This window comes from Marmota monax, unplaced genomic scaffold, assembly GCF_021218885.2.
Source record: "Marmota monax isolate L192 unplaced genomic scaffold, Marmota_monax_Labrador192_F-V1.1 WCK01_AAM20220418_F8-fsc00828, whole genome shotgun sequence".
Taxonomy (NCBI): domain Eukaryota; kingdom Metazoa; phylum Chordata; class Mammalia; order Rodentia; family Sciuridae; genus Marmota; species Marmota monax.
Window position 1 is genome coordinate 4,687 of NW_026692147.1, and position 12,085 is coordinate 16,771.

The 12,085-nt window shown below is 36.3% G+C and overlaps 1 pseudogene; it reads right to left on the bottom strand.

The window, feature by feature from the left end:
* Positions 1–452: 452 nt before the first annotated feature.
* LOC124076190 (protein kintoun-like) lies at positions 453–1,782 on the bottom strand (annotated as a pseudogene).
* Positions 1,783–12,085: the final 10,303 nt, after the last annotated feature.

A 12,085-nucleotide genomic window follows, 5' to 3' on the forward strand; every position in this document is an offset into this window, starting at 1 on the left:
TGTGTATATATATATATATATATATATATATATATATATACACACACACACACACACACACATACACACATACACTCACACACAGGTTGTATTAAAACTATTTTACATCTCTATTTCAAAAAAATATATCTACTAGAGGAATTATAAAACATCTCCAAGATTAAACTATTTAAAGAAAAAAAAATACTACAGTTTACCCATTGGAATTAAAATTCCAAATTTTATATATTTAGTTATCATTATTTATCAATGAAAATTTAAAATCATTTTCACAATTATATATATATATATATATATATATATATATATATATAATATTTTTTTTCAGAAAGAAATTCCAAATTTTAATTGTATTTTTTGTTGACTACCTTTGTTTTAATGTTTAACAGAAAGAAACTATTTTAGGTCCAAAAATTTTTTACTCAACATTTAAATTCCAAAATAATATAGAATTAATCTAAATCATATAGCAAAGAATTCTGAAAAGTTAATGCACAATGAGTCACACGATCTTTAATAATATGCACAGTACCATCTTGCATATTGGTTTCTTTTATGCTATCAAAATCAGGTATATTGTGAACTATAGTTTTGTTCAGTAAAAAAGATATGTGATGTCCATCCAGTTCTTTTTCTTTAGTTATTACCCGTTCTTTTAAATTATCTTTGTCCTCATTTGAGTAAGTATAACCTTTCTGTTAAATAAAAGCGCGTTCCATTTTTGCTTCAGTTTGCTTTGATTTTCCAGATAGCATTTGAGAAACATCAAGAGACTCTTGTTGAAATCCTGCAACTGAACCACAAATATCTATTTCTAGTGCTTTAACTGCTATAGATGAATCAGAATCAGTTATAGAGGTGGTAAAATGCTCTACATTTTCTATTTTAGTTAGATGACATTCTTCATTATTTTTTTTTCCTTTCCTTGAAGCTGATCAGGATTACTACATTCTTGTAACTCTGGGTGAATTTGAATCTTCTCATCAGCAACCTGAAGAACTTCAGTTAATGGTGGGGACAGGGACATTTTCTGTGTGAATGGAGAGCACAGGACCTCTTCAAGAAACTCATTAACATTTTCTTCATTAATAAACAACTTTTCTTCCAAAGAATCTTTGTTTAAACCATAGTACCACTCTCACCAAGGTCCATGGCTCTATGGAGATTTGGCCAGTACTATCACTGCATTGTTTAAAGAAACACTGATCTCGGGTTCTTTGGTACTTAATTTATTTTCTGGAGCAAACTGCAAGAAGAAAGAGTAAACCAAGTCTTGTGTGAAGAAGCACAGTTTGTACCAGAGGGGGTTCAGATTCCACTGAAGATTTTGAGGCTGAATGCGCGGCACTTGAATTAGCAGAGTCAAGGATTCTTCATCCTGGTTACACTGCATAAGAAGACACAAATGTTCCTTGCTCTCCTTCCGGGGCCACTCATTGCTGGATCAGAAGTCTCGCCAACCAGGCCCTCCAGGTCCTCGCGTGTCTCTGCACTGATATCTCTGCATGCACTCCCTCTTCCTACAGGAGACTCCTGGTCAAGGGCCAGGGATGAAGTACTAGGGGAGCATACACCACCATCCCCAGGTGAGCTCCCAGTTCCTAGGGATGACTCCTCCTCTAGGCCTGGTGGCAAAACCGAGTGCCTACCCAAACTTCGCTCTTCCAGCTGGAGTTCTATCTCCTCCCCAGTGCGTGCTGACAGAGACACCACACCACCTTGAGGACACCTGGGGTGGCGGCGATCCCAGTGTCCATGGGATCTGGGTTGGGGGTCTCTCATGGGGCATGCTTTCCCCACGCTCCCAGTAGGTTTTATCTTGGGCTATTTTGTATTTCTAGGGAATAAGTACAATATTCATAAATTAGGGGTGGGGAAAAGGAAGATAGCTGCAATTATGCTAACAGGAGTAGCTTATACTTTATCAGATAATTTACAACTTATTTTTTTTTAATTTAAACAAGAAAAAGAGGTCATCATATAAATATATGGGTTAATCCACTGAAAGGATATAAGAATTGTAAATACATAGGCACCCAAAATTAGTGATTCTAAACATTAAACACAGGTATTAATAGATCTGAAAGGTGATAGGCTGCAATGCAGTGATAGTAGGGGACTTTGATATACCACTTTCAATGATGGACAGATCACCCAGAAATAAAAATATAAGAAAAATTTCTATATAAAGTGCAATTTAGAACAGAACAGTTAATTTAACAGCACCTGAATATATAGTCTTTTAAAATGCCCCAGATAATTTTGAAGTATAGATTACATTTTAGGACACAAAACAAGAATTAATCAATTTTAAACAACTGAAATGATATTGAGTATCCTTTCTGAGTAAATGATATGGAAAATAGAGATTGATAAAAGAAAGGTGTTTGGAAAAGTCACAATTAAGTATAAATTAAACAATATGTGCAAGAAAAATGAAAAAAAAATAAAAGTAAAAATTGAAAGAATGTTTAAACAAGCAAAACTGTGCTGAGAGCCATAGCCAAGTAGGAATGATACATGGCATTTTTGGTTGAAAGGTGACTCCACCAAGCCATTGAGATGATAATGATTATATTAAGATATGCATTCAATTGGAGATTAGACCCCTGCTGTCTGCCTAGGCCTGCTATTTTGGAGCTCTCCTGGGACTCCTGGAGTGTTCCCATTGGTTGGGGAAATGCAGTAGAGGGAATTCGGGGGAGGGATTTCCTGTTGGTGTAGTGTGTCCCAGGAGAAGGCCACATGCATGGTATTTTCGCGAGAGTTTTTGAAATAAAGTTTGTTCCTGCTTGAGTGGCTCATGATTTTGTGCCCAGCCAGACTGCAGGTTTGGGGGCCCATGCAGGGAACGCCTGAAGCTCAGAGGTAAGTGAAATTGCTCGCCCCTGAGGGAAGGCGAGAGAATGGGTGACCATTTCAAAAAACAATGTGTTCTTGTTTTCATTTATTTTGTTTTTGTTTCAAGCTGCCTATCCATAGAACTTTCTCAGGCAAACTGGGAAAAATGGTTGACTCAAGGTTTGAAGTTGTTCAGCCCTGAGGAAGAGAAAATTGATACAATGATATTTTGTTCCGGTTTTGGTTCATTCTGTTTCGGTTTTGTTTTGTGTTATCTTATTGGGTTGCGTTATTTTTATAGTAGATTAGAAATTAGTAAAAAAAAAAAAAAAACTGAAAGAGTGTTAAGTAAATTGTTAGAAGTTCAGACCATGGAAAAAGACATTTTAGATCAAGCAAAAGAGAAGCTCTCTCGAGCTAGTCAGACAGAGGAAGAAAATTTAAAGGAAAAGGGGCTATTAGGGGAAAAGCTACAACAGGAGGCTGCTACTAGCACTGTTCTATCACCAGAGGGTGCAATTCAACCAATAGCTCCACCTATAGAGACAGCTGAGTGGCCCTCAACTCCCATAGTTGATAGATGGAATCCTGAGACAGGACCTCAAAGTTTAGCATGCCCTGAACTTGAGCAGCAGGAAGGCAGCGAATTCACCGTGCTCTAGATTTGAAAACAGTGAAGCAGTTAAAGGAGGCTGTAACAACATATGGTCGCCAAGCACCCTTCACTGTAAGCATGGTTGAATCCATTACCAACTTGGACATGATGCCAGTAGACTGGGCTAGCAGGTGTAAATCTGTGCTAAATGGAGGGCAATATTTGTTATGGAAGGTTGCCAATGAGGAATTTTGCATGGAGACAGCTAGGCGAAATGCAGCAGCCGGTTACCCTCAAAGAAATCCAGATATGTTGTTAGGAAAAGGACCTTATGAAGGTCAATGGCAACAAATTGAATATGATCCCTCTATATATGCACAAATTGCTGCAGAAGCAGTTAGGGCATTGAAGACTTTACAAGGACATGGAGATTTACAAGGTCAATTATCTAAGGTAATACAGAGAGCTAATGAATCTTGCGCTAAATTTGTAGATAGGCGTATTGAAAGAGCTGCCAGAGTTTTGGGGGATACAGAACAAGCAATGCCATTAATTAAACAGCTAGCCTTTGAGCAAGCAAACAGATGGGGTAAGAAGGCCATTAGACCATGGAAACATGGAGATTTAGACACATATGTCAAATTATGTAGAGACATTAATGAACAAGGGCAAGTCCTGGCAGCTGCAGTACAATAGGCTTTAGATGCCAGGCTGAAAACATGCTACAATAGTGAACAAACAGGACATTTTAAAAGGAGTTGCCCCATAAAAGGAGGGTTTAACAAAGATAGGTATCAAAGGAATAGAATACTGGTTATTTGACCACGATGCCATAGAGGGAGACATTGGGCTAATATATGCTGTTCTCAAACCACCATAGATGGTACTCCGTTATCAAAAAACGGACAAGACCAGGTGTTTACCCATGATATTGTGGAGAAAGGCATCAGGCTCCATTGCCAAAAAAATGGACTGAGGGGCTCAATGCTTTGGGGCCCACAACCACAAATATATGGGGCAATGGATGAACCCAGCAACACCATCAGGGTAGTGCCCAGGACACATTAAATCCTTCATCAGACAAACCAGAGGGAACACAGGGTTGGACATCTGTGCCTCCATCAGAGCAGTACTAACCCCAGAGATGGGAGTTCAAATCATTCCCACAGGAGTAATAGGACCTCTTCCCCAAGGAACTGTATGCTTATTATTGGGACACAGTTCTCCTACACTAAAAGGATTTATGATAAGTCCTGAGGTAATTGATCCCAATTATGAAGGTGAAATAAAATTTATAGCTAGTTCTCCAAGAGTTATATCAGTAATTTCACCAGGAGATAGAATAGCACAGTTATTAATAATACCCAGCCTGCATGATAAATTTTCCAGTCATACTGTAGAAAGAGGTTCCAGGGGATTAGGCTCCACAGGTGTAGATTGGGCTATGCTGTCTTTAAATTTAGATTCTTGCCCCATGCTAAAACTAAATATTCAAGGACATGAATTTAATGGGCTACTTGATATAGGAGTTGACCTTAGCATCATATCTCATCAAGAATGGCCGAAACATTGGCCATTACAACAAGCCACTCAAATGCTTTGAGGCCTAGGAGTGGTGACTAATCCCCATAGAAGTGCAATGGTATTAGATTGGAAGAATCCTGAAGGATGTGAAAGAACTATATAGCCATATGTATTGGATAATCTTCCTATAAATTTATGGGGTTGAGATGTCCTGGATCAATCAGGTTTGACATTAACAAATATCATCAATCCTAATGTGCCCACTACTAGGGCTAGACAAGGTTTTAGGAAAGAAAAAGATTAGGAGAACTAGAACAAGGTATAACAGCACCAATTCAAATAGACCAAGGAATAAATAGATATGGATTGGGTTTTCAGAAGGGGCCACTAAGACAATAAAAATTACTTGGAAATCAGAAAGACCAGTATGGGTTCCTCAGTGGCCCATGACTAAAGAAAGGATACAAGTAGCCCATGTCCTGGTCAAACAACAATTAGCGGAGGGACATATACAACCTTCCATAACTCCCCATAATACTCCCATTTTTGTCATAAAAAAGAAATATGGTAAATGTTATTAATGATTATTGCAAGATTTAAGAGCCATTAATAATGTGATAGGTATTATGGGACCTGCTCAATCAGGGATTCCTCATTTGTGTGCTTTGCCATAAACCTGGTATGTTTTAGCTATAGATATTAAAGGTTTTTTTTTTTTTTTTTTTTTTTTTTTTTTTTTTTTTTTAATTCCAATTCATCCTGAGGATAGTTCAAGTTTTGCATTTACTATCCCTACACTGAATCATGAAGGTCCTCATTAGAGACATGAATGGAAACTACTCCCTCAAGAGATGGCTAACAGCCCAACTATGTGTCAAATTTATGTTAACAAAGCAATCCAACCACTTAGAAATCAAAATCCTGAACTACAAATATTTCACTCTATGGATGATATATTATTAGCACATAAAGATAAAAACACATTGTTGGAATGTTATGCCACACTTACAAACTTATTTTAAAAATTATAATCTAGTGATAGCAATAGATGAAGTACAATAAAATTTTCCAATTAATCATTTAGGAGTTCTGTTATCCTCAACCATGGTCCAACCACCAAATATTAAAATACAAATAGATCAACTCAAATCACTTAACGACTTTCAAAAGTTATTAGGAGACATAAATTGGATAAGGCCTTATCTAGGCATACCAACAGGAGAGTTGGGACCTTTATTTGATATCTTAAAAAGTCCATCAGATCCAAATTCACCCTGATTGTTAACACCTGAAGCAAGAAAGGCATTAAAAGTTATTGAAACTTCTATGGAAAATATGCATTTGGATAGAATTGACATAAGTTTTCCTTTATTATTTATTGTACTACCAACAAAAAGTATTCCTACAGGAGTATTTTGGCAAGAAGGTCCATTATTGTGGATACATTTATCTTATTCTCCTAACACTATTCTTACTAGGTATCCTGAAGCTATAGGACAATTAATACTCAAAGGAATAAAAGCAGCAAAAGGAGTGTTTGGAATTTCTCCCAATAAAATTATTACTCCATATACTATAGATCAAATTGATGTGTTAGCTAATGAGTTAAAAACTTGGGCAATAATCATGTTTAAATCTCATGTTTCATTTGATAATCACTTACCATCTAATCCTTTGTTGTCTTTTTTGGTCTAAGCATCTTGTAGTTTTCCAAAAATGACAAGAAAAACACCTATCATGAATACTCCAAATATATTCACTGATAGGTCAAATAATGGTACAGAAGCAGTAGTTACCCCTGATAAAACTTTTACATTTTTAGTACCCAAACAATCAGCTCAAAAGGTAGAGCTTAATGCAGTTTTACAAGCTTTTGTGATGTTTAAAGATTCTGTATTTAATTTATTTTCTGATAGTCAGTATATAGTTAATGCTATAGTATCCCTTGAAGATGCTGCTAGGATTTCTCCTTCCTCTACTCTTTTCTCTTTGTTTTCCACTATACAAAGTCTAATCTGGGACAGAAAAGATCCATTCTTTATAGGACATATCATGGCACTTACAGGATTTCCTGGAGCCCTTAGTTTGGGCAATGATTTAGCAGATAAAACTACACATGACATACATATTTTCTCTACACCAGAAGAAGCTACACATTTTCATAAAAGGTTCCCTGTCAATGCTAATACTTTACAAAAGTACTTTAAAATAACTAAAGAACAATCCAGGCATGTAATAAAACAATGTCAAAATTGTGTGACCTTTTTACCACAAGTTAATCTTGGAGTCAATCCTAGAGGATTAATACCTAACAATATTTGGCAGATGGACGTCACACACGTGCCAGAATTTGGAAAATTAAAACATTTTCATATTACAGTTGATGCTTCTTCCAGATTTTTGATGGGCTCCCTTCATGCCGGAGAAAAAACTAAAAATATTATAGCTCATTGCTTACAAAATTTTGCCACTGTGGGCATTCCAAAACAGGTAAAAACACATAATGGTCCTGGTTATACATCCACTTCTTTTAAACAGTTTTGCTCATCATTTGGCATTACTCACATAACAGGAATTCCATACAATCCTCAGGGACAAGGCATAGTTGAAGGAGCTCTTCAAACTATTAAAATGTACTTATTAAAGCAAAAAGAGGGAATTGGAAAGGGGCATATGTCCCCCAAGGATAAACTTAAAATAACCCTTTTTACTCTAAAATTTTTAAATTTGGATTCATCAGGGCTTAGTGCTGCAGAAAGGCATATTTATCCAAAAAATGTACATAAGCCTAAGGTACTTTGGAAGGATATTCTAACAGGACAATGGAAAGGTCCTGACCCAGTGATTGTCTGGAGTTGGGGTTCTGTTTGTGTGTTTCCACAGGGAGAACAGCAACCAATTTGGATTCCAGAGAGACTAACCAAAGCGATTTCTACATACCAAAAAGAAGATGATTTGACTCAAATCCATAACATCTGATATCCAGAGCTCCAGCTTTGCTATCCTTACATCTGCGACAGTGATTAACCAGCATGTTTTTTTTTTCAATATCTATTTTATTATTGCATTTTTCCAGATCCTAAAGTTCTATTTTATTTTTTGAGCTCATTCAGACCTAGGTTAATGTTTTTCTGATCAGTTTTATTTTTTGACTGTGGAGTTTTTAAACATTGCAATGGAGATTTCACTTGTGTGAAGCTACATGGCCTTTCCTATTGTCTTATGTGTTGTACGTTTGTGTGCACACTTGTGTTTTGTGTTGTATGTCTGTGTGTACATATGTCTGTATATCATATATGAGGAGCACTCATAAAAATATGGATCCGAATTTTTTTTTTATTCACGAGATTTTAATGGTTTAATTTAAATTGGGTAAACAGCTGTTGAGGATTGTTTTAGTATGTGTACAAATAAGGAGGTTAACAGACCTGTTTGTTTACTTTCACCCTTCCTTTTCATTATATTTAATAATTCTGTTCAGGATAATGTAAATTTTTCAGAAAATTGTTTTCTTAATACCAGTTGGAATGTTACATAATTTTTTTTTAGCATCAGTGTCAGAATGCCTATCTTCATCCCAGTGCTGGTGAAGACAAAGATAAAACCAAACTACAGCTTCTTCAATAGTTATCACAACAAACTTTATAAACTGATGCATCAATGTATAATAACTCAACAAGTAATGCTCAATCAAGGAGTCAAGTTACTTTGGGAGGAAATGGACATATTGATGGATTCCTCTGCTTTGACCTGCTTGCAGAACTTGCCTGGACTATGTATCACTTGTATGCATTGTGAATTATCTGTTGGTGCAGCGAATTGTGGTAGTGCTGGTGTATCTTTGGTGATGGTGTCACCGGTGATACAATTTTTCCAAAGGAGCCGTCAATTGGCTTGGTGTTGTGGCCTTTCTGTATCCTCCTCCCTTCTGCTAGTGATGGTCTAAAATTGGGGAGCCAACCGGGGTGAGGCAAAGAACCTCACCCCCCCACAGGTGCATAGGCCTATCCACAAGTATGGCTGTATGGTGGACCAGTAGTCAGTGACTGGTATGATCCAATTGCAGTGGTACCAACCTAAGACAGGAGGCTGACATCTAGAGGTCAGCTCATCCAATGATGGGTAAGGACCATATGTTGTATTGGACAACCTAACAGGCATGGTCCCTAAGCCACATTGCTTGTTGTTTAATTAAACAGAAGGGGGAGATGCTGAGAGCCATAGCCAAGTAGGAATGATGCATGGCATTTTTGGTTGAAAGGTGACCCCAGGAAGCCATTGAGATGATAATGATTATGTTAAGATGGGCATTCAATTGGAGATTAGACCCTGGTGTCTGCCTAGGCTTGCTACTTTGGAGCTCTCGAGGGACTCCCAGAGAGTTCCCATTGGTTGGGGAAGTGTGGTAGGAGGGAATTCCGGAGGAGGGATTTCCTGTTGGTGTAGTGTGTCCCGGGAGAAGGCCGCATGCGTGGCATTTTTACAAGAGTTTTTGAAATAAAGTTTGTTCCTGCTTGAGTGGCTAGTGATTTTGTGCCCAGCCAGACTGTGGCAAAACTGGAAACATGAAATTCTAAAACATGGGATATAGTGTGATTACTTTTTAAAGGAAAATTACTAACAAGAAGTACCTATACTAAAAAATAAGTGCCAGGCATGGGTGGTACAGTAGTGCATTGGTGCCCTCCTATAATTCCAGAAGCTCAGGAGGCTGAGGCAGGAGAATCACAAGTTCAAAGCTAGCCCTATGCAACTGATATCCTGATTCAATTTTTTTTTTTAAAATAACAAAATTGCTCGGGATGTCACTTAGTAACTAAATGTTCCTGAGTTCAATCTCTTGCAGCAAGGAAGAAAAGGAATACCCCAAATAACCTAATGATATACTTAAAGAAAAAAAGTGATAAATATCAAGAGTAGAAATTAATGATAAAAACTAGAAAAAAGCATACAATGTTATTGAAATTGAAATAATTTTGTAAAAATTGACAAAGCTTTAGCAAAAGTTACAAAAGAGAAGACACAAATAAGTGAAATTATAAATGAAAAGCAGACTTTACAACTGATACTACAGACATAAGAAAGTATCACAAGATACTACTATGAATATTCCCCCCCAAAATTAGAAAACAATACATGTTTCAAGAGATGCACAGGGACCATCCCATTTCATGGCAGTGCTAATCCAGTGGGTTGAGGTGACTTCCCACACTCCTTTCTATTGCCTCCTGCTCACAAGTCCATATTATTCACTTATTTTTCAGTCCCCCAGTTGGAAAGATGCAGTAGGAAGCTTTCAGCTAATTAAATCACAAAACTTACTTTATTCTCCTATGTCTATTACAACTTCCCTCTGTGAACTTGAGAAAATCAGTCTGTTCTCTATTTTGTAGTTGCTCACTCCTTCATAATCACTGATAAATGTGATTTGTAATGGAGGCTGAAATTGTCCACACAGTTCTGAGATCCTCAGAGATGTAGTTAAATAAAAATATGTGGTACGTGTTAGTGTCCAGCATAGACATACTAATGAAAAGAAAGCTAAATGGGATATGAGAGTGCCATGGATATTAGGGAGAGTTATTACAAATTCCATAAGTCCCTTTTAAAGTTTATATTAAGCCTGAGTCTCATTATTGAAAGTGCCTAATCCACTCAATCACATAAACTCTGGAGAGACTCTGACAGTACTGGGCCTCTTGGTTAATTTTTCTTCCTCTAGATACCGTCAAATTTCATTTAGGCTTTTCACAAAAAATAGTGTGTAGTTCAATGCCTTTCTCTTTTCCATATATTTCCCCCTCAAATATAAACTCTTCTTAGTTTAAACATTTTATATTAGTAACGATGGATTCACTCACTGTGATAGTTCACAATTATTGTTCCTATGAGAAAATATATTATAAAATCAAGATTCTAGTCTCTTTTTAGAGACAAAAGAAGGTGTCAGTTGGCACAAGACTGTAAGACAAACTAATGGGCACGCATGCATAATTGTTCACATATGTGTACACACATACACTCAGTGACATACACACAAAAACATGCTTACACACACCCCACTCCCAGTTAGATGCCTATATATATTGAGCTCAAAGAAAATCTCAGCTAGCAGTCAGACTTTGAAATCTTTTTATTTGCTTATGCTTTCAAAGTCAGTGTTGTTTTTATCTTCACTCCTTCCAGGTCATGAAAGAGATACCCACAATGTGTTAATGACATAAAAGCCCACCTCTGGCAAAACCTTAATGTCTGAACAGAGAACTGAATTGTTCACACAGCAAAACATACAAGGAGAAATGACTATCAGTGGGGGAAACCTCTCTGTCAGAGGGAATTTCAGATCATTTCAATGTCTATATTTGCAACTCAAGCATATTGACCTATCAATGCAAAGAGATGTACACAAGGAAATGCAGAAAAAAATATTTGCACAGATATGGAAAAGATTTTCTAGTGATCTGAGAAATGAAAATGCAGTTTTCTACATTTGGTAAACTGTGTTGTTATTAAGAGAACAAACCTTATGTAAAAAGGAGATAAGCGGAAATTGATTTGAATATTATTCCAGGGCAAAATAAATAATCACAATGCATTCAACCTTTATAAATATGTGAACAATTAGATTAATTTTCCCAATTACAAACCTTAATAATGACTTTTAACATATTAAATAGAATAATAAATTGATGGAAATGATAATCCATAAATATATTCTAAGGGGTATTAATAAATGTATCATTAAAAAAGTAGGAGGCATTAGAGAAGAAAGGAAAAAATTCTGAGTTAAAGTTGAAGAGATATCTTAAGACATCCCAAATCTTTAAAGGTTAATATATATATTTTGAATCTCTAAATAGAATTAGAGTATACATTGTCTTCCCAACTTTTTAAACCTAGAAATTGAGGTAGTAAGAGTTCTGAGGAATACACGTATAACTGGATGTTTTCCCAATTAATTTAAACTTAGAGGTAATCTGAATTGCACATTTCATTCTACATATTCCTAAGATGGCCAGTCTTGAAACATGATTATTTTTTAAACACATGAATAAAAGATTCTAGAAATGCACATAGAGAAGCATTTTGCTATGGTTGGATGAGTGTTCTCTAATTGTCCATAAG